The 18916-nt window shown below is 42.3% G+C and overlaps 1 protein-coding gene across 1 annotated transcript in view; it reads left to right on the top strand.

The window, feature by feature from the left end:
* The first annotated feature begins 3939 nt into the window (after nt 1–3939).
* The window catches only part of LOC308335713 (adhesion G protein-coupled receptor L3), a 276097-nt gene continuing 261120 nt past the window's right edge, over nt 3940–18916 (top strand). Inside the window, exon 1 of the mRNA XM_080792874.1 lies at nt 3940–4420. The gene's annotated coding sequence lies outside the window, so the exon portion shown is untranslated. The remainder of the gene's footprint in view (nt 4421–18916) is intronic.

Genomic DNA, 18916 nt, shown 5'->3' with positions numbered 1-18916 from the left:
AAAACATGTGACTGTTAAGGGGCAATTGCACTTGACAGACAGGGTTGCCAAGTATTTTCAAGATGCATTGAATCGTTTTGGAGACTTGCATAAACTTAAAACTTGCATAAATATTGTTGTCACAAGCACACAGGCACAATGTAATATGACTTTCACTTGTAAGCCCAGGAGAATTTATGAATTATTTGACCATGGGACTGCAACCGGGGGTCCGGGACCCCTAGGGTCTTTTTTTTTGTCCACAGTAAAAACTAGAATTGCACTCTATCGAGCTGCCAACTTGCACCATGCACACATGTACTTGTGCGCAAGCAGAGCGTGGCGACTTCTACAAACTTAGTCTCAGCCCTTATAAAATATAAAAAGTTAAGACATGAACAACCAATAATTATGTCACCATCAACAGACAATTAGGGACCACCGAGGACATGCCTACATACGGCATACCACAGTACTTGCACGCTCTGCTTGAGCAAGTAAAAATATAATAAAAGAAAATATATAATTAATATGCATTAGCTCAATTAACTCAACACAAATGCATGAAAATGCAATTTCCAAGGGGAGTGGTTAACCAGGCTATGAGGGGGCAGAGGTCCTTTGACGAATGACTGTTGGATAGTGTACAGTACACTGTACAGTATGGTGACAGGAAATGGGGAGAGAGATGGGGGGTTGACACGCGGCAAAGGTCGTTGGGATCGGGAGTCGAACCTGCGACACGCCGTCAGGCTGGTTTAGCAGCGGCTAGTGCCCGGACCGCTACACTAGCCGCCTGGGCCACACGCTTCAGTTCTTGAACCATTCCCATGACCCTCTACCATATTGCCGAATTTTGTGGAAAACGAACTGACCAACCAAAAATGCAAAAAAATGTAAAATGAATACCTAGGAAAACAATAAGGGGTCTTCGCTCCTTCTGGCTTGATCCCTAATAATAATAATAATTGTTTATGTATTGTACCACATGACATCACTGTCCCTAGCCGCAAACACACACACACACACACACACACACACACACACACAGTGAGGGGTATGATTTTCTGCGAGACCCGAAACCCTGATGACCTTGTGATACATCACTGAGGATACAGTTGCATCCATGCGATGTATTTTCGTTTAGAACGTATTGCTTATATTTTACTGTCTAGTAATGACATGGGCCAAGTTATTGCATAGCATAAGACATCCAATTTACTACAATTCTGGTGTGAAATTACACAAGGGACCCGACCCCCACAAAAAGACCACCCTGAAAATCTGAGCACAGAGCATGCACACAAATGTGCTCTTTTGTGCATGGGCTTTGAGCTCCTGCCCCCTCCTCCAGTGCTGTCTGCATGGCCCTGGCACGCGCGCACACACGCGCACACACACACACACACACACACACACACACACACACACACTCACTGTGTGAGTGTGCATTATTTTTGTAGGGTTTAGTGAAGTTGAGTAGTCTTCTCATAATCACTATTTATACTATAGTGATTATGACACTATATTAATTAGACACTTGTAAGTGTCTAATTCAATGCCAAGTGACGTAAACACAGAGAGAGAGATTCGTTCTTTCCTATTGGTTGGCTCCAAGTCAGGGCGTCGTTACAAACAAGAACAGATATACAAGCTAACAATGCTTCGCGTCGCAAGGCGTTGTGAGTTTGTAGATCTTTCCCTTTTGACAAGACACAGACGCTGGACAAGTAGAGCGCGAACTTCGAAAGCCTCATGAGCGGCCTATAAAATAATATAACTGCGCCACGTAGGCCTAGTTGATTAATCAAGAAAAATAAGAAACCACATAGGCTACCGAAACCAGCTTAAAGAACAGTGCATTTTTGCAGGTGAGTGAGTATTTAATGGCAAAGAATTTGGCTTTTGACGTTGGGTAATTTGCTATTTTGTGTTTTATGGATATTATTGTAGGCCTATTTTAACAATATGAGTCTCCCGTGTGGCAGCTAATTAGGCCTACATTTATAGTTAGCCTATACTACTTAGCCTTGTAGGCTAATACAATTGTAGCCTATAGGGCTTTTACAAGTCTATAACTCCAACTCGAGTGTACAAACGGAATGGCCTGCCTGCAAGGGTCTATTTGGTTCCACTCCATAATTTCAGACTAGAAGGCTTTCTTATACCTTTTGTAGTTGTTACGTCCCCACCAAAGAGGTCTAGGTGTTATTTTGTGCAAAAGCGCATTATTGGCTATTTCCATGCATTGTCACTTCACTTAGCAACAAAACCATTTACCCATAACTTTGTTTTATCCTTACCGTATCTTCTCAATCCAACGGCGTCTCGTCCTCTTATTTTCACGAAAACGGTAGAAAGTACAACCGTGGCACTGACCGCTTTCATGGTCGCAATCTGGGACGAAGCATAGTACCATGTTGTTTTCTCATTTAGTTTGTTTGACGAAACAAAACGTTAAAACGGAGAGGAAACGAAGTCTGAGTCTTCTAAGGACTAAAACAAAACAAAACACACGCGCTAAGCGTGACGTATCTTGGGTGCGACTGGGAGCTGCAGCCATGCAGTCACCCCGCCTACCCGGATATGTAGTCTATGGGTTGTTTACTTGTTTGACTCATTTCGAGCGCTTATTTTGTTACTCTTTGGATATATTTGTACATTTCCACCTTCAGTCGATGCTTCATATCCATATGAGTGTAAAGGCCGGGGTGATCGGTTTTTTTTCCCAAACACAGTTCTTATATGAAGCGATCATAAATCCCACTAATGCGTTTTCAATGCAACTAAAAAAATACATGAACCTGGGGAATGACGCCCTCTACAGACAGTGACGTCAGGACTTCGGTGCTCTATAAGCCCTCAATGAATTGAATTGAATTGCATTGAATTGAATTGAATGGGGCATTGGGTTTTTGTGCTAATTCGCTTATTTCCATCGCTCATTTATATTTTTTATATATCCCGTCTTCATTATTTCATACAGAAGGATGGTCTTACTCTTCCTGCTTTCTTTGTCGCACCTCCAACGGGCGTCCTCTTCCCTGAGCCAAGCCTGCCCTGACCATACCAGAAAGGTAAGTTTTGCTGCAGGGTCATCAGCTGGGGACCACCATTATTATTATTATTATATTATTATTTCCATCGCTCAACAAAATATATATTTTTATATATCCTGTCTTCATAATGTAAATAGTATCACAAGCTGAACATTTTGCTACTTATTTCGATGGAAATAAGCGAATTAGCACAAAAACCCAACCTGGTAGGGGAAATAGCCATAATGCACTTTTGCACAAAATAACACCTGGACCTCTTTGGTGGGGACGTCACTCACTACAAATAAAGATAAGAAAGTCTTCTAGTCCGACATTCTCCTGAGTAAAAAATAAACAAAAACAAAACAAAACAAAACAAACAAAACTCCAAAACAACTTTCATACTTCAGACCCAGAGGAGGGGGGAAAAAAAGAAAGATCAACCGGTGTGGCCTAATCCCTAATAAATATACAGTATGATATGATAAAGTTTTAATTCCAATTATCAAACTGGGGGTAAACGGGCTGAGAGAAAGAGCATCACCTGCTGTTATACTGGCCTACACCGTATGAGAAAAGCCATCGTTGGGTACTGGGTAGCAGCATGTTATCTCGTATTTGCTGCTAGGTGGAGCCCTAGTATACAGCGTGAGCGGCAATCCAGATCCACAGTTCCTCTCCTCACCTTTAATTCTCCGTCGCTGTGAGAGCTACAGTCTCCAGCCAGCGTCCCTCCTAGAGGCAGTGCATTGCATGCGGTCGGTAGGTTTGTCATAGTCGCAGAGAGAGAGAGAACTCTGTCTTGGACGCAAAGCAACTTCGCGATTACCCCCCCACCCCACCCAGAGCCCCCCCAGACGGAGCTTTTCTCCGAAGACACCCGCGACATTCTTCTGGATACTCTTCTTGATTTTTGTGTGTGCGCGGCGCGCGGGTGTGTGACTATGTGTGTGTTTGTGTAGGCGCCTTCTGCCTTTCAGTTCCATGGGACGTGATCGTGATGTATGTTGTATTATAGCCACTGCACTGGAGAGGACGCCTTGTGCGATAATAAAGGGACAAAGCGACAGTATTGTGGATACTACTAATACAAGGAGCACCCGTTTCTTTTTCTGCTCGGCTGCAACATATCGCCGCTTTGAGGATTCTAGACACATTTCTGCTCAGCTAGATGCGGAGGTTTCAGGATAATATTGACAGGAGTTTACCCGGAGGCAACTATTTGGATTCGTTCTTCCTCTCCCGATGAGCCTTTGATTAGGTGCAATCCGCATGCACTGTGCCCGTAAGGACGATACGATATATCACCCAGGGGAGAAAGACACGTAATACTAAATAAAATACTTTAAATGGGAGGACGCGAAGCAAAACATATATCAACATTCTGATCTAAAGACGTGCGGGTAAGTGTCAGACTTTTCAAGCATTGCTGTATTTTGTGCGCATCAATTAACGTGTGTGTGTGTATATATATATATATATATATATATATATATATATATATATATATGCAGTTCCATCCAGCGAGCTAGGTTAAAATGACCATAATTCAACCCTGCATTTAATGGTGGTGTTTTTGTTTTCGCATTGCTGTATAAAACGGTCCAGTTTCCCCATGCAGCCCACAGTTAATTAAACGCGGCATTCGATAGGCTACTTTAAAGTGGCATTCATCAATCAACGCCACATATTGATAGGCAATATGATAATTTCATTTCGACGGATATAACTGACTGCTGCCCAGCTGTTTTCCTGGATCGATCCGGAGTACAGGTTTGGATGTTTGAGTCGCAACTGGAATTGTCTGCATGTTATTGTATGTAACGTTTAAGCCGAGGTGTTCTAGTCCCATTCCTCTCCATTCATGCCGTTGCCGTAGGATGCCTGGGCTACTTGAAACGATGTTCATCAATTATAACATTGTCGTCTTGCTGAGAAGTTGCAGGGATTGACATGGACGAATATTTCAATCAAATCACATGGATCGATTGATTTAGATGGATTCATATTTCGGGGGTGTTGGTCACGTAATTGTCCTATGCAGTCAAAATTGAATAGGCTTACATTTGACCTAATAGACTATATTAGTCATTACTAACTTTATATATCATTCATATCACATCACATGATATTGATATTTGCATAATTTCACATTGTATAGCTGTATAGACTGATTACTTATATATATGTTGTTCATGCCAGCATGACATAATAGATTGCTAAGAGCAAACGTCAGAATTTAGGCACATTGAGAGCTTGCATCAGTTAGTTAGTGGAGAAAAAGCACAACCAGCTAAATGCATCCATCCATACTGTCTTTTAATATATTGCAAAATATCCTACACATAGACTAATGAATCATGAATATTAGGCTACGCATAGACAAATGGGCCTACTACTAAGACAGAGACTGAGTGTGGGTGCATGCATGGTTGCATTGCATATTCAAATCATCATACAGAGCGAGAGAGGGGGGAGAGAGTGCGCATAGAGGGGCCACTGTACAGACTGTAGGCCTATAGGCCGATATGATGTGCTTTGATGTAAAGACAGGACTCTTTCAGCATCAAAATCAAAAGTGTGAAAGGTTGCAAAGCCAATCACTTGAAACTGATGCTCTGAGGTTTCCCCATCACTGCACAGTGCTGCCATTCATCTCCTCTTCATCCCTCTGGAATGGGGGTTTTGATGTTTGCTCGTGTTGCCATTTAGAGTTTTAGGTCCAGTGGAATTTAGAGGTAAATTGCAGGAGGATGGCAGTGTACATTGGGCCTCCATGCCTCACAGACAGACAGACAGACAGACAGACAGACAGTCTGTACCAGAGAGCCTTGCCTTGACCGACTCTAATGGACATTTGCTGCATTCTTTTTAACTGCTTATGTCAAGCGTTACCTTGTTTTCAATGTATTGTGTCTATTTTGATTACACGTAGGGCTCTTCCTTGTGGAAAATCACTCCTTATCCAAGGAAGGAACATCTGGTGTCACAGCGATAGTTTTAGGCAGTATCAAATAAATTACATTCTCACTTTGCCCTGTAGCTGTCATCTCGTCTAGTGCATTCTGGGAATATAATGGTGATGAAGGAAAAAAGACAAAAAAATAAACCAGAAAAGCGCACTCCTCTGAGTGCAGATCTCCGCCAGGCCTGCTCGCCTGACCAGGGACACAAAGAAGCTACGGGGTATGGGGACGGGGACGACAACTAATACCTCAAACCATAACCACAAGCACGGGAGCAGTGCATGTCGGACTAGTCGGACTAATGCTCCGTCGGAATTACGTGTGGATCCCGCTACAGGGTAGTTTGTTGTATTTTTATCCCTATGGGCATAAGTGAAAGTGGTTTTGGAGGTGTAGAGTAGACTAGAGGCAACTCGACATGCTATTCTGATTTTGGTATGAATGGATGTTGCATTCATGATGTGTCTTTTAAGAAATGGGCCACAGCCACACATTTAATCAGATTTATTGAATACTTCAGATGGTGAAGGTCTCATTTAGACAAACGTTGTTACACTGTATATTCTCATGAAAGTATTATCTTACAGTACAGGAGTTTTGTCTGTGTTTGGGCCCCTGCTGGGTCATCTCCCACGCACCTGTCACTTTGAAGGTGTGCAAAAGACATGGTTTCCTATGTCCAGCTTTGAGTGTTTGTGTAAACGGAAACATTGTCAAAAATTGGCGCTGGGGGCGTGTTCCCTCCTCCACGTCATCAGTGCCCATACACAAGGTGGGGTTGGCGAAAGGGCCTTTCTGTGTGGAGTTTGCATGTTCTCCCTGTGTCCCCTAGGGTAGGTACCGATTCAAATTTGCGGTCCGTTCAGGATTTGTGATTTTTTTTGCTAAACGGGCAACTCTGGCAAACATATGAATCATAGCCAATTGAAATAGAATCTCAAAGATCTGACTAATGTATCTTGATCAATTGACTTGAGAGATAATGTGCTGTGTACATGCAAAGGTTTTTCCACACTGATCAGTCCAGCAGTGCTGTAGATAAGCTGCACGCAAGCACACACACTGCAATGGAGCCTAGGTGTCCAGACCGCTAGGCCAAGCGGTCCGGGCCTTTACTGCTGTCAAATAATCGCACCACATCTTTGGGCCTGCAGAAGTTGGAATAGGATTACTGTCAAAATACTATTGACAGGAGACAATCCACTGTTTTGACACAGTGTGGTGTGTGTGTGTGTGTGTGTGTGTGTGTGTGTGTAGATTGTCTATGAAGACAGACATTGGTTTTGACACTAAATGAAACTTTCGGCAGGTGGACTCTGCTATCAGCTTGCCCGACCGGGCAAGTGGCTTTCAGAAGCCGAATGAAGCTTTTCAGCACATTGTTGTCTTTTGTATCGATGCTAATGAAGATACTTATACTTATTTTTAGTCTTTTTCATCCTTAAACAGGTCATCCTTAATTAGCTGGGTCCATTTGAAGTCGGCCATTTGAGATGGATTTCTTCCGTTGCCATAGTATGTAGTGTTTCTCTGTGAGTTCTTACTATATCCACAGGATGATTTAAGACCTGCACTATGCATTGGCCCATATTTATCCCTATGGTGCTGGCTTTTAATCATGGGGGCTAATTTCAGTGCCCTCATTTTAAACCATGTTTCTTTGTTTGGGTATTTGTATTCTACCTGGGACCCCCCCCCCCCCTACCTTTGTCTGACGTTATACCCTCCCCCCCCCCCCTCCCTCTCCTCCCTGCTCATGCATTGTACTGGAGTTATGCAGCAAGTGTATTTGCGTTTCCTCTCCAAAGCCAATTCCATTTATTTGATTTGATTTTGCCTTTTGGACATGATCGTACGCCAGGTGGAATCCAATTTGCCAGTGCTGTATGAATGGAGACACGGGCTCTTCAATTTACTTCATTGGGTTAGCTTTTACAGTATATGGCCTCAAGGCTTCTTTTGTAGTACAGTGAGTGAAGGCTTTTACCAGTGCATCGATTTGAAATAGCCCATCATAAACTAAGTGTTTCAAAACTCTGAGATTATTGTATTGTTTACCTTTTTTTATTTTTTATTTTTAAGAATACATTTTTGTTTTTCTGCCTTTAATGATAGTATCAAGTGAAGATAGACAGGAAAGAGGGAGAGAGAGAGAAGGGGAGAGACACGCAGCAAAGGTCGTCATGAACGGGACTCGAACACGCAACACGCTTTCAGGCCAAAGCCTATATGTGGCATGCGCCTGGACCACTTGGCCAGCGGGCACCCCTTGTATTGTTTACCTTGATGTGATGTGACCATCTTGCCCTTTTCGTGCACGCACACTAGTGAGAGCTTTTGACTGATTTACATAACACCTAATCTTAACTGTAACCTTAGTTAAAATAACTCATATTATTCAAGTATTATATCAAGTCTACTGAAATCTCCAAACGAGCTCTTCAAAATTAAGTAGCAGCAAAATGTCTATCTGTCATTTTCCTCATCTAACCAATAGTAACCATGTATGGACATTTGGCTCTCTCAAACGATAACGCTAAGTGCACGCACGCACACACACACGTCACACACACGTCACACACATTCCGTCATGCTCACGCTCATGTATTTTGTTCACATTCTTGTGTCGGTGTGAATTTAGTTTTTATAGTTGACATCGTGGAAGAAAGCAACATTAATGGGTGTTTACCACAGAGACTAAAGATTGCAGAAATGATTTAGTGCCTGAGCGCCTGTACAGAAATCTTGGTCAAATAGATTTTGGAAACACTTTTTATTATTTATTTAGCCTACTTCAGTGTCAGTTGGAATGGGACGTTCCAAAGAAGAAAAAAAACACACTTGTGTGAAGTGAGGGGTGCTCTTATCATCCTACATCATCATACGTCAACCAATCAAATCATCACATTCCGTGCTACAAACACAACCGAACACACCTACACACAAAGCTGTCATATTTCTATCCAAGCAGGCAAATCGCATACCAACTTGGTAAGCTTTTGCAACAACCCAGATCTGCAATGGAAAAATAGGATCACAAAGTGAACAAACCTTGTTGTTACCTCTTTATCTAGATGACTGCTTTGCCTCCAGCGATAAAGTATGCTACGGGGGTATCTACCTACCTTTACCAGCATGTCTTTCGAATCAACCTTTGTTGATTTGTTGTGGCTTTTGCTGTGAAAACCCTCTGCCTCCACCCAGCACCCATGTGCATTAGCGTTAATGAGGAAAATTATTTACTGAACCCAGAAAACCAATTATAGCAAAGAGAGGTGAGGACAGCAGCCTGTGTTAATCAAGAAGAAGAACAATCAGTTCACTACATTCCACGCATCAGTCACAAATAGCGTAACATTAAGTTGGCAGTGAAAAAGCCTAAGGTTTTTGCCTCAGCTGATACCACCAAGGCCTGCTGTTGAATAACTGAACAGTAATTGTGATTGTTTACTGTGAATACTTACTTACTGTACTACAACTACATTTCAACAATTACCCTTCAATTCAGATATCCAAGATTACAAATCAAATTCCCAGGGAAAGGTTCTAGCAAATGCAATATGAAGGACAGTGGGAACATTCTTATCTTCATGTTTGATCCTTATTAATGATCATTTAAAGATGGCACAATTTCCGTCTACTGTACTCATTGGTGGGCTATGGACGGTTCAGAGACCTGCCTGCCAATCTCATCAGCAGGGATTCCAGACTAATAGAAACGTCATCCTTTGTCTTCCTGGAGTGGAAAGTCAGAATAGAAGCCATTCTTCTTGCTTTAATAAAAAAAGACCAAAACTGCCTACAAACTACAGAGTACTGATGATGTCACTGGTAGGTGGGTTTCGGAACTGTCCACAACCATTCTCTGAAATACAGGCTGATGTTATAAGCATTAGTGAAGTTAACAATATTAAGATAACACATTATGACGTTTGCGTGGGCACATGCACTCACTCGCGCACGTAGACACACACACACACACACACACACACACACACACACACACATACACACAGGCCAACTCTTCCCTGCTGTTCTAGTAAGGGTCTGGGTTCCGTAAGGTCCCAAGGACAGGAGTGATCATGCTGTTAGCTCACCCTGCCGAAAGCACAGTTTGTCTGGCAGGAATGTCACTGACGGGGGAAAAAAGAGAAAAACATCTATGTAAAAATGTCTTCAAGGTTCTCCTCTGAACACATTTACCTGTCTGTCCTGACCTCTGTTTTAAAAAGAGCTTAGACGCAAAGCATTGTGGTATTTGGTCCAGGCTTTCACAAACTCTATAATGTAAATATCAGAGTGTGGAGGGAAAAAAATGGAATGGCCAAAATGAAAGCGGTGGGAGGTTTCTGTTTGGTTTAAAGGTCAATGTGTTTATCACTCCATGCCATACGGCTCTGAGAAGAAGAAACCTCCAGAGTGTCATAAATTGAGAGGGGGGGGGGGTGAGATTAGGACGAAAAAAATGCACAAGCACCATTAATGTTGTTGATGGGTGCTTTCACTGTATGCCACGATGTGTGTGTCTTTGCTGTATCGAGAGCTGAAAATGAGGTCACCGACCAGATAGGACCGGTGTTGGTGGTAGCTTCTTTTGTGGTGCTAGCTGACTGAGTGCTCTGGCATCACTGTTTTTGCTGCATACCAGTCAGACGTGTGCACAAAGGACCAGAGCATAAAAGCCGGAAGCTTTTTAAAGGTTTATGAGGGAGAAAGAATGAGTGTCCCCTGCTATTTGGCCTTTCAGTCATGAAGTGGTTTCTTATGTTGCGGCACTGTGAAGACAACCATGTTGGATTGATATCATATGCCATGACTGAATCTTAAGAATCGAGTCAAGGTTAACAAATCAACATCAATAGTGTTTTTATAATTGACTAAAGCGATTTGTCTCATACCAAGATGCACGTGTACAAAAATAGTGAAAATAGACAATTCTAAAGCTCATAACACGTTGTGACCTTGTAGATCAGCTATATTCACTAATAACAAATTGTTCATCAATCTTATTCAAAGCAAAAGTTTGAAATAATAATGATTTCAAGTCATATCGCCCAGCCATGCAGTGACTGCATATTTTGTGTGAGATGCGTTTCTTTAGTTGACGAAGACCTACCTATAGGCTCCACTGTTTCCAATTATCACACATTGCTGTACATCTGCATTGTTGGGGATTATCAAATTAGTTCCAGATAGATAACTTGCTACCGAATCCAAATGTGACCGTTAAAAGGCCGGGGCCTGAGATGGGTGGGAGTTGGTGACTCACTGCATGCAACCATTGGTGGGCACTGGTGGTTATGCGGGTATAATGACTAGGGGATTTTTGGTGAGACGGGCATTTGGCATACTGGCTTTTGCAATTAAGATGGGAAAACAAAACACAACAAAATAGTTTTGGCTTGGTCTTGACTTCCGGTGCCATTAACTGGAGTAATTTATGCATTCAATTTGAATAAAAGCCTGCAAGCGCCCCACGTTCCAGCATGAGGTTGTTGAGCTCAAGTGTGCACACGACCGTGCCCAATGACATTTTTCCCTCCAAACTTTTATGAGTGCACATCCGCTTGTGGACATCCACTTTAGATTTTCTGCAAGCTAAACCCACAATTTACCACTTTGTTAACTTGTCACATGGGGGGGGGGGGGGGATCAAAACATTTAGCCGGAGCAGTATACAGTAACAATTTACATCCTGCACTGTGATACAAAAACTGTGACACAATGTGGAATGCAATCAAATAGCTTCTGCTGCAACAAATGCATTCTTTTATACAAATGGAGTAAAAGATGAGTGAGAATCGATGTGTCCTCCTGATATAGAAGAATTGTGTAAGCGATGCAATAATGAACGGCTTCCTTATATTTTATTGGCTTTGCCTCTGATGCTATGACTTTTAATGACATTACTGTAAGTCTTATTTATTGATTTTATACATGGAAAATGCAATTGTATGAAGTCGTACTGATTCATAAAACGCCTGGCCTTGATGTATCAAAAGCTAACATACAGTACAGTATAATAGGCCCACTCATGCGATATACAAGATTCACTAGAATATATACAGGCTATTGTATTGCATATTAATATTGAGCTTCTCTGTGTATATGAAACATGCTATACAGATTTTAAAACATATTTCGTCATTTTTGCTTCAAATGAAGGATAGTGCAGCTACCTACATCTGTTGATCTAGCACAAAAAAATACATTTGAGCCACCCTTATGACCCTGTTGGTGCTGCTAAAAGGAATCCAAATCTTATGGAACTGACATAGTCTGACAGAGCCACAGTCCATCAACCTCTTTACTACCCCTGTGGTACATTTGTCTATACGTGCATTTTACAATGTGACACTAGGTTTTCCTGCCACGAGATTGATATTGAGGGCTTAGCAGTAGTTTTGAGTTTTTCCCTGAAACCCAGTTCTTTATATGTGGCTCAAACAAAGATGCAGTGCTTCTCTGCCGCCGAAGCCCTAAAAGAAGTTAATTTATGGCCTGTTTGGAAGGCAGGTTTGGGCTTGAATACGTAATGAGCTGCTGCACCTGCAGCTGCATACAAATGAATGGAAATGACGGTTCGTGTTAGGCCCTCCCTAAACCATCGGGACCTCTTGATCTGATCACTAATTGACCATCAAAAAGCCAAGAAGACTTTTACCACAGTCTAATGGAGCTGCAAATGCCAGAGGGCATTTCTGCTATGGCATCTTAACATTCTGTAATCTAGTAGTGTCAATTTAGATACAGGCACAGATGTTTTCATAGCAGATATGTCACTGATACGGAATAATGAAATGGTTAGGTCAATGTCGGTATAATGCCTAGCAAATTCAGCTTATGTATACTTTATATGCTACGTATGACATTTTTAATTTAATTACCTTGCAGTCAAGTTGAAGGCCTGATAATGGATCAATATCCTTTTAAAATTTGACTGTAACGCGCTCCTTGGTTTTCACTGTATAATTTTAGTTACTACTATCTTTATATAAAATGGCAATGAGATAAAAAAATATATTTTATATATATAAAAAAAACACTACTTTTGCAAGTAGTACGTTCACTTAAAATCCACATCCTTAATTTTTTAGAGAAAATCTATTTGTATTTAGGAAGGCAGAAATGGGACAGTCACCAAGCATGAACGCCTGGGAAAGACGTTGATTAATAATATTATTCTGAACTTCTCCAAATTACATCCATATTACAATGCCGTCCCTCTTCGCCATACTTGATTGGCAAAATATAATGAGCAGCATTTGCATGCAGGTGGATCATTCCCCGAGTAAAGATTTATTGATGTATCACTTGAGGTCGTTTACTCCTTTTTTCCCCCCTTCTTTTTAATTAAGAGAATGCATATTTGTCATGCATTGAGAGGCGGTTTATCCATTCAGCCGATCAGAATGTGATGTCAGTGGCAACTTCAAAATGTATTGCAGCATTTCAGCACCCCCTTCCCCCCTGCGCTTGTGACTTGAACCAAATTGATTCTGCTAATCAATAGCATAGAATTGGATTTAGGGGTACTACAGGCGTGTGGTGTGGAGGTGGGTGTGGAGGGGGGTGCCTTGGCTGACTGTCTGCCTTGGCCAACAGTCACTTGAAGAGAGCAGTCCCTTGTTCTCATCAATGTGATGAGACTGCCTGGGATTGGTGTGTCTTCAGTCTCCTGTGCGTCCAGAGTGTCCTTGCCTAATAATCCTGCTTCTATACTACACCATTGGTTCTCAGGCTTCGTACACACCTACACAACAAATGTCTGGTCCGTGTGCAATGTCTGATTGCTGTTTGATTGCTTCCCAATTCATTTTCAATGGGAGTCACGTGGTTTGACCAAACATTTTTGTTTGATGAGGGGGGAGCAATCAGCAATCAAACCATGTTACTCCCATTGGAAAAGCATTGTGGTGGCCCCAAAAAACGACCAAACATTGCTTGATTGGTGTTTGGCACGTGTGAATGAGGCCTCAGATGTTTCCATGTCAAGGATCCCCTGATTGATATGTATTAATTATGGACGCTGATACCGATTTAAGCGATTTTGTGGCAGGAACCCCATAAGAGATGATTTGTGTTGTTTAAAAATTATTTAAACATTTTCCTAATGTTCTATTAGCCAACTTTGACCGTATTTTAAAATATAAATTGGGATTAAAGTGGTTAAACAGATTTGTATGCTATATTATATTAACTAATTTAGCTGGGAACCCCCCAGGGACTCCTGGTTCCCAGGCCACACTGTGAGAACTAGTGCACTAGTCTAGAAAACCAGGTTGGTGTAATAATGATCAGTTCAACAGACTTGTGACACTGCTGGGCAAAAATAAACTCATTTTCCAGCCCTGTCTCACCTCTTTAGTTGCGGTCAGAGCAGCCTCGACTGATGTACCGTGCCAGAGGAGGAAAATGGCCGTAAACATCACAGCACGTTTTGGTCTGTACCTCGTGTCATTTGAGAAGGGTAGCTGTTGACATGACTGGAAGCACGTGCCCAGGTATCTTTTGAAAAGGCAACATATGATTAGTTTGCGTTAATACATAATGCATAATACATAATGTGGGCAAAATAGGTTGAGAAGGGCTTTTAAGCGAATTCATTGGCAAGAGGTGTGTGTGTTGTGTGTGTGTGTGTGTAAGTGTGTGTGTGTGTGTGTGTGTGTGTGTGTGTGTGTGTGTGTGTGTGTGTGTGTGTGTGTGTGTGTGTGTGTGTGTGTGTGTGTGTGTGTGTGTGTGTGTGTGTGTGTGTGTGTGTGTGTGTGTGTGTGTGTGTGTGTGTGTGTGTGTGTGCGCGTGCGCGTGCAGGGGGTGAGGTGCAATTTGCAGACAAGCCCACCCCCTCCCCGCAAACACACAGGTCCTCGCCTGTGATGCCGAGATGCGGCCGTGGCAGTGGTGGGATTTCTAAGAGGGGGAGCCGCAAGACTGTAATCAGTCATTATGTCAGAAGCCGGCCCCCGGGAGCCCCCGCTCCAGCTCATTCAGCCAAATAATAAGCAGCAGATAACGGCACCGGCGTGCAGGCAGGCGCAGGGCCCCGCAGGGCTAGGAGCTGGAAAGTGGGGTGTGTGTGTGTGTGTGTGTGTGTGTGTGTGTGTGGGGGGGTGCATACAGTGCATACAGCGCAGCTCTCACTCGTCTGTGTTCACACACAGATATCACCTTGGTTCAAGGGCTGCGCGGGAGCTCGCACGGCGCACCTCGACTCGTTCTTCGCCCTCCCCGCGGTGGTTACGGAGGAAAACGCTCTCGCTGACAACCTGAGGGAGGTTAACATGGAACACGCTTGAAGTACACACGCTGGAGTACAGCGTAGGGGAATAAAAAAAAATATATATATATATATTGCATTACCCAACTACAGTTCGGGTAATGCCTTGTGTTGGTGCACAGCAACCTCGTTACACGCAGTATAGCGTATGTGTGGGGGGATCATACACTGTGCTCTTGTTAGGGCATATCCATAAAATGGATTGAATATCAGAATTCTCACACACCTTTTCTGGCACAGTATCATTTGAATTTTATTTCTCCTTCCATTACACTTGACTTGACACGTGACTTTATGCAACAGCATTTTATCATTCTTGGAAGATATTATGTGACTGCTGACTGAAGGAAATGGACTGAATGGATGGAAGACACCCCCCCCCATTTACCCCCTCCATTCCCCCCCATCCTTGTGGATTTTTGTCATTCCATAACAAGGGTCACAGTCTTCCATTGTCCCTCTTATAGCATTCCTTGGCCTGATGGTATTGACTGGTTCTGCTGCGTGACTGGTGCCATATTACATCCATATATCATCGTGGAGACAGAGTGACAGATGGAAGAGCTGAGATGTCAGTCCCCTCCTCCTCTCCCATCTCTAGGCAGGATGACAGCCATTCTCTTCAGCAAGTCTCTATCTTTCTGACAGAGACGGCATTGATGGTGCCAGACCACCCTCCTCATGCCTGCTAATACGCTTGACATGCGTGCAGTATTTAAGATTCACCGTGGACATTTTCATGGCCAACCGTGCGATGTACTGTACTCACTGGCGTTCAAGTAATGTGGTTTTTATGATGCTTAAAGAACTCGAGAAAAGGCCATCATGGATGTGCCATATTTTTTTCCGGTCATCAAATGCTGCTTCATAATCAGTACAGGGTGCTGTATGTATGCAGAGAGTGGCCGCCAAATGTGTTAAATGTTTTATAATCTCCCCATGAAGTCTGTTCGCACCCTCATATATAATACAAATGACAGACTAAACGGACTATCTTAACTTAAACCTTACTTAGTTGACTAGTTTACTCTTTTCCCCTCTACACTGAATATCTTGGCTTAAAAGAGCCAATCTGCAAGTGCATTGTGACTGCGCTTGTAGATCTGTTATTTGTGTCTAACGTTTTCCCCAGGATAGGGATGCGAGGGTTCTGGCTAATACACTAGCATCCTAGCACTCAGGAATTGTGAAATGACAGCTTCTACCTAGACGATGAGCTCACTGGGTCAGCTTGTGTTAACTCATTATGGAATTCCTGCCTATAATGATTAATACGGTAGTTGTAATCATTGCCTTGGTTATCATTATCAGAGGAACACTTCAGTAGCTCTTAGTGATACAGTCCTACGGTGTATCTTCCTTTATAATAGTGCATATACTGTACTGTACGTAGGTTATACTCCCCAATAACAGTTCATAATTGAATGAGTTGAAAGGACAATCGCAACTATTTATCGATTCACTCTCTTGCAGAGGGGCTTCAAAAGAAACCACTGTCGTGGTGAAAGATTGAACCGTTTTTTGGCATTTTTCGGCCAACAGCCCGAGACCAAAGGTCCATTTGACAAGGCTCTGTTGTCGCTGCTGAACACTGTGAAAGGTTAGGACTCCTGTAATTGTGTTGATGTTTTTGGTTGGTGGTAAGCCTCTCTCTCTCTCCCTAAGCCAGCTTTGTGTCAAACACAGCTGGGGAGCCTTTTATAATTGCAGCTGGGCAGAAATAATTGGCCTGGCGGCTTGAATGCAGCTCCTACACACACACACACACACACACACACACACACACATACACACACACACACACACACAGGTGATTTCTATCTCTCCACTGTGTGGAGTGTGATTTTCATTACAACAGTGTGAAACATGTATTTATTCATACACACTATCATTCTCTGGCTTAGGCAGTTCTTCCCAGAGTGTTATGTTTTGAGTGAATAGTCGAATCCTTTTATAAAATACATCAACAGATTATAATAAAATAATACACCATAGTTTATTAGGTTTTTTGGTCTATTCAATTCCCCAAACTACATATCTTAAACCCCCTCGAAAACGAGTTGCTGAAAATCAATTGCCTTGTCCTCTAGTGAAGAATTTATATATATATAAAATACATAAATACTGTCTGAATTGCCACATAATTTACTGTGCACCTTCAGTATGATGAGACCTACTGGTTCTGGTGACCCATGGCCTTTTCCCCCAACAGTTCCAGGTGTGCACAAGATATCTCAAAAGCTACAGTAATGGGCATATTGCCATGGAATCTGCGTGGAGGATGAGCCCTAAACATTTATGCGACGGAAATAACATTTTGTAGTCTCTGGCCAAAATGTCAACTTTGATACAGATTACATACTGTAGATACATCTCATAATCTAAATGGCAGACTGCAGGATGTATCGTTTTGCAATGTGCAGTGCATTGCATCCACAAAACTATACACCTTTTTTAAATGTCAAGGACCACATACACTCTCAAGAATGTAGGTATAGTTAACCAATGTATGTATTCAATATCATTGAATTTTTTCCCCAGTTTAATTCGAATAGTAGGCCTATTATATATGATATTAAATCATATCATTATACAAACCATTTCTAATGGGCAACAAAAATAATCAACATCAAGTTAAAACAATTGATCCGAGCTCCATTCAGCTCCTATTAACTCCAGTTTACCGGTAATTGAAATTGATTAATTTATAGACCTTCATTTTAACAGCAGCCATTGTGACATACAACCCTACTAGGGTAAACAATACCAATGAATGGTGCTAAATTAATTAAGGTTGTGTTCCATTCAGGTCAAACAGAGTCAAGGTGCTGCTGTTTATAGGAGGTATCGCTCCTCCAAAAAGGAAAAATACAGAGTTTATTCCACAGTTCTGGAGGCAGGAGGGAGAAGAGTCCTGGGTTGCCTTCACTCTCTAATGCCTCACAAATTAGTCTTGGCAGAAAAACCTTTTATGAGACAGCAGTTTGTCCTTTGCCAAGTAGAGAAGGGCCATAACAGATCACGTGCATAATGAGTTTCATGGTTTCCTTTCTCTGATTGTTGCAGTTTGAGATGTGAAATTGCATTACACCCCCCCCCCCCCCCCCCCTCCTCGAGGGTAGTTATTCTGTTATTTTTGAGTGTTGCAACCACTCCTATAGACAGCTATGTGTTTCCCTGGCTGTATCCCTGGCTGGCTGCCTGGGTCCGTCCGAGCCTGAAAATAGCATTTGGATGGTTTTCACCACCAAGTGTCACTGTTTTTCAGCCTCGCACGCACGCATGTGCGTGTGCACACACACACGCACTGCATATTATAAATGTGATGATTTCGGGTTGTACAGTACAGTACAGTACAGTACAGTACAGTACAGTACAGTACAGTACAGTACAGTAGAGGGACCCCCACACATTTCTCAACCATTTCGGATTTAATTGTAATTCTAATGCTTGCATAACATCCCTCATTGCTCTCTTGACCATTTTTAGGTGCAAAAATAAATAAAAATAAAAATCTGGTGGAAACTGACTTCCAAACTAAAATAAATTGAGAACTTCTAAAATAACATCACAACTTCGGGTGACTTGATTGTGCTATGTGGGATTCACCATCTGCAGCAAACTGCACAAGTTGGCTCAACATAATTTCCACACTG

This window comes from Protomyctophum bolini (genome assembly GCF_963924005.1).
Source record: "Protomyctophum bolini genome assembly, chromosome: 20".
Taxonomy (NCBI): Eukaryota; Metazoa; Chordata; class Actinopteri; order Myctophiformes; family Myctophidae; genus Protomyctophum; species Protomyctophum bolini.
This window is presented reverse-complemented; position numbering and strand designations above follow the sequence as displayed.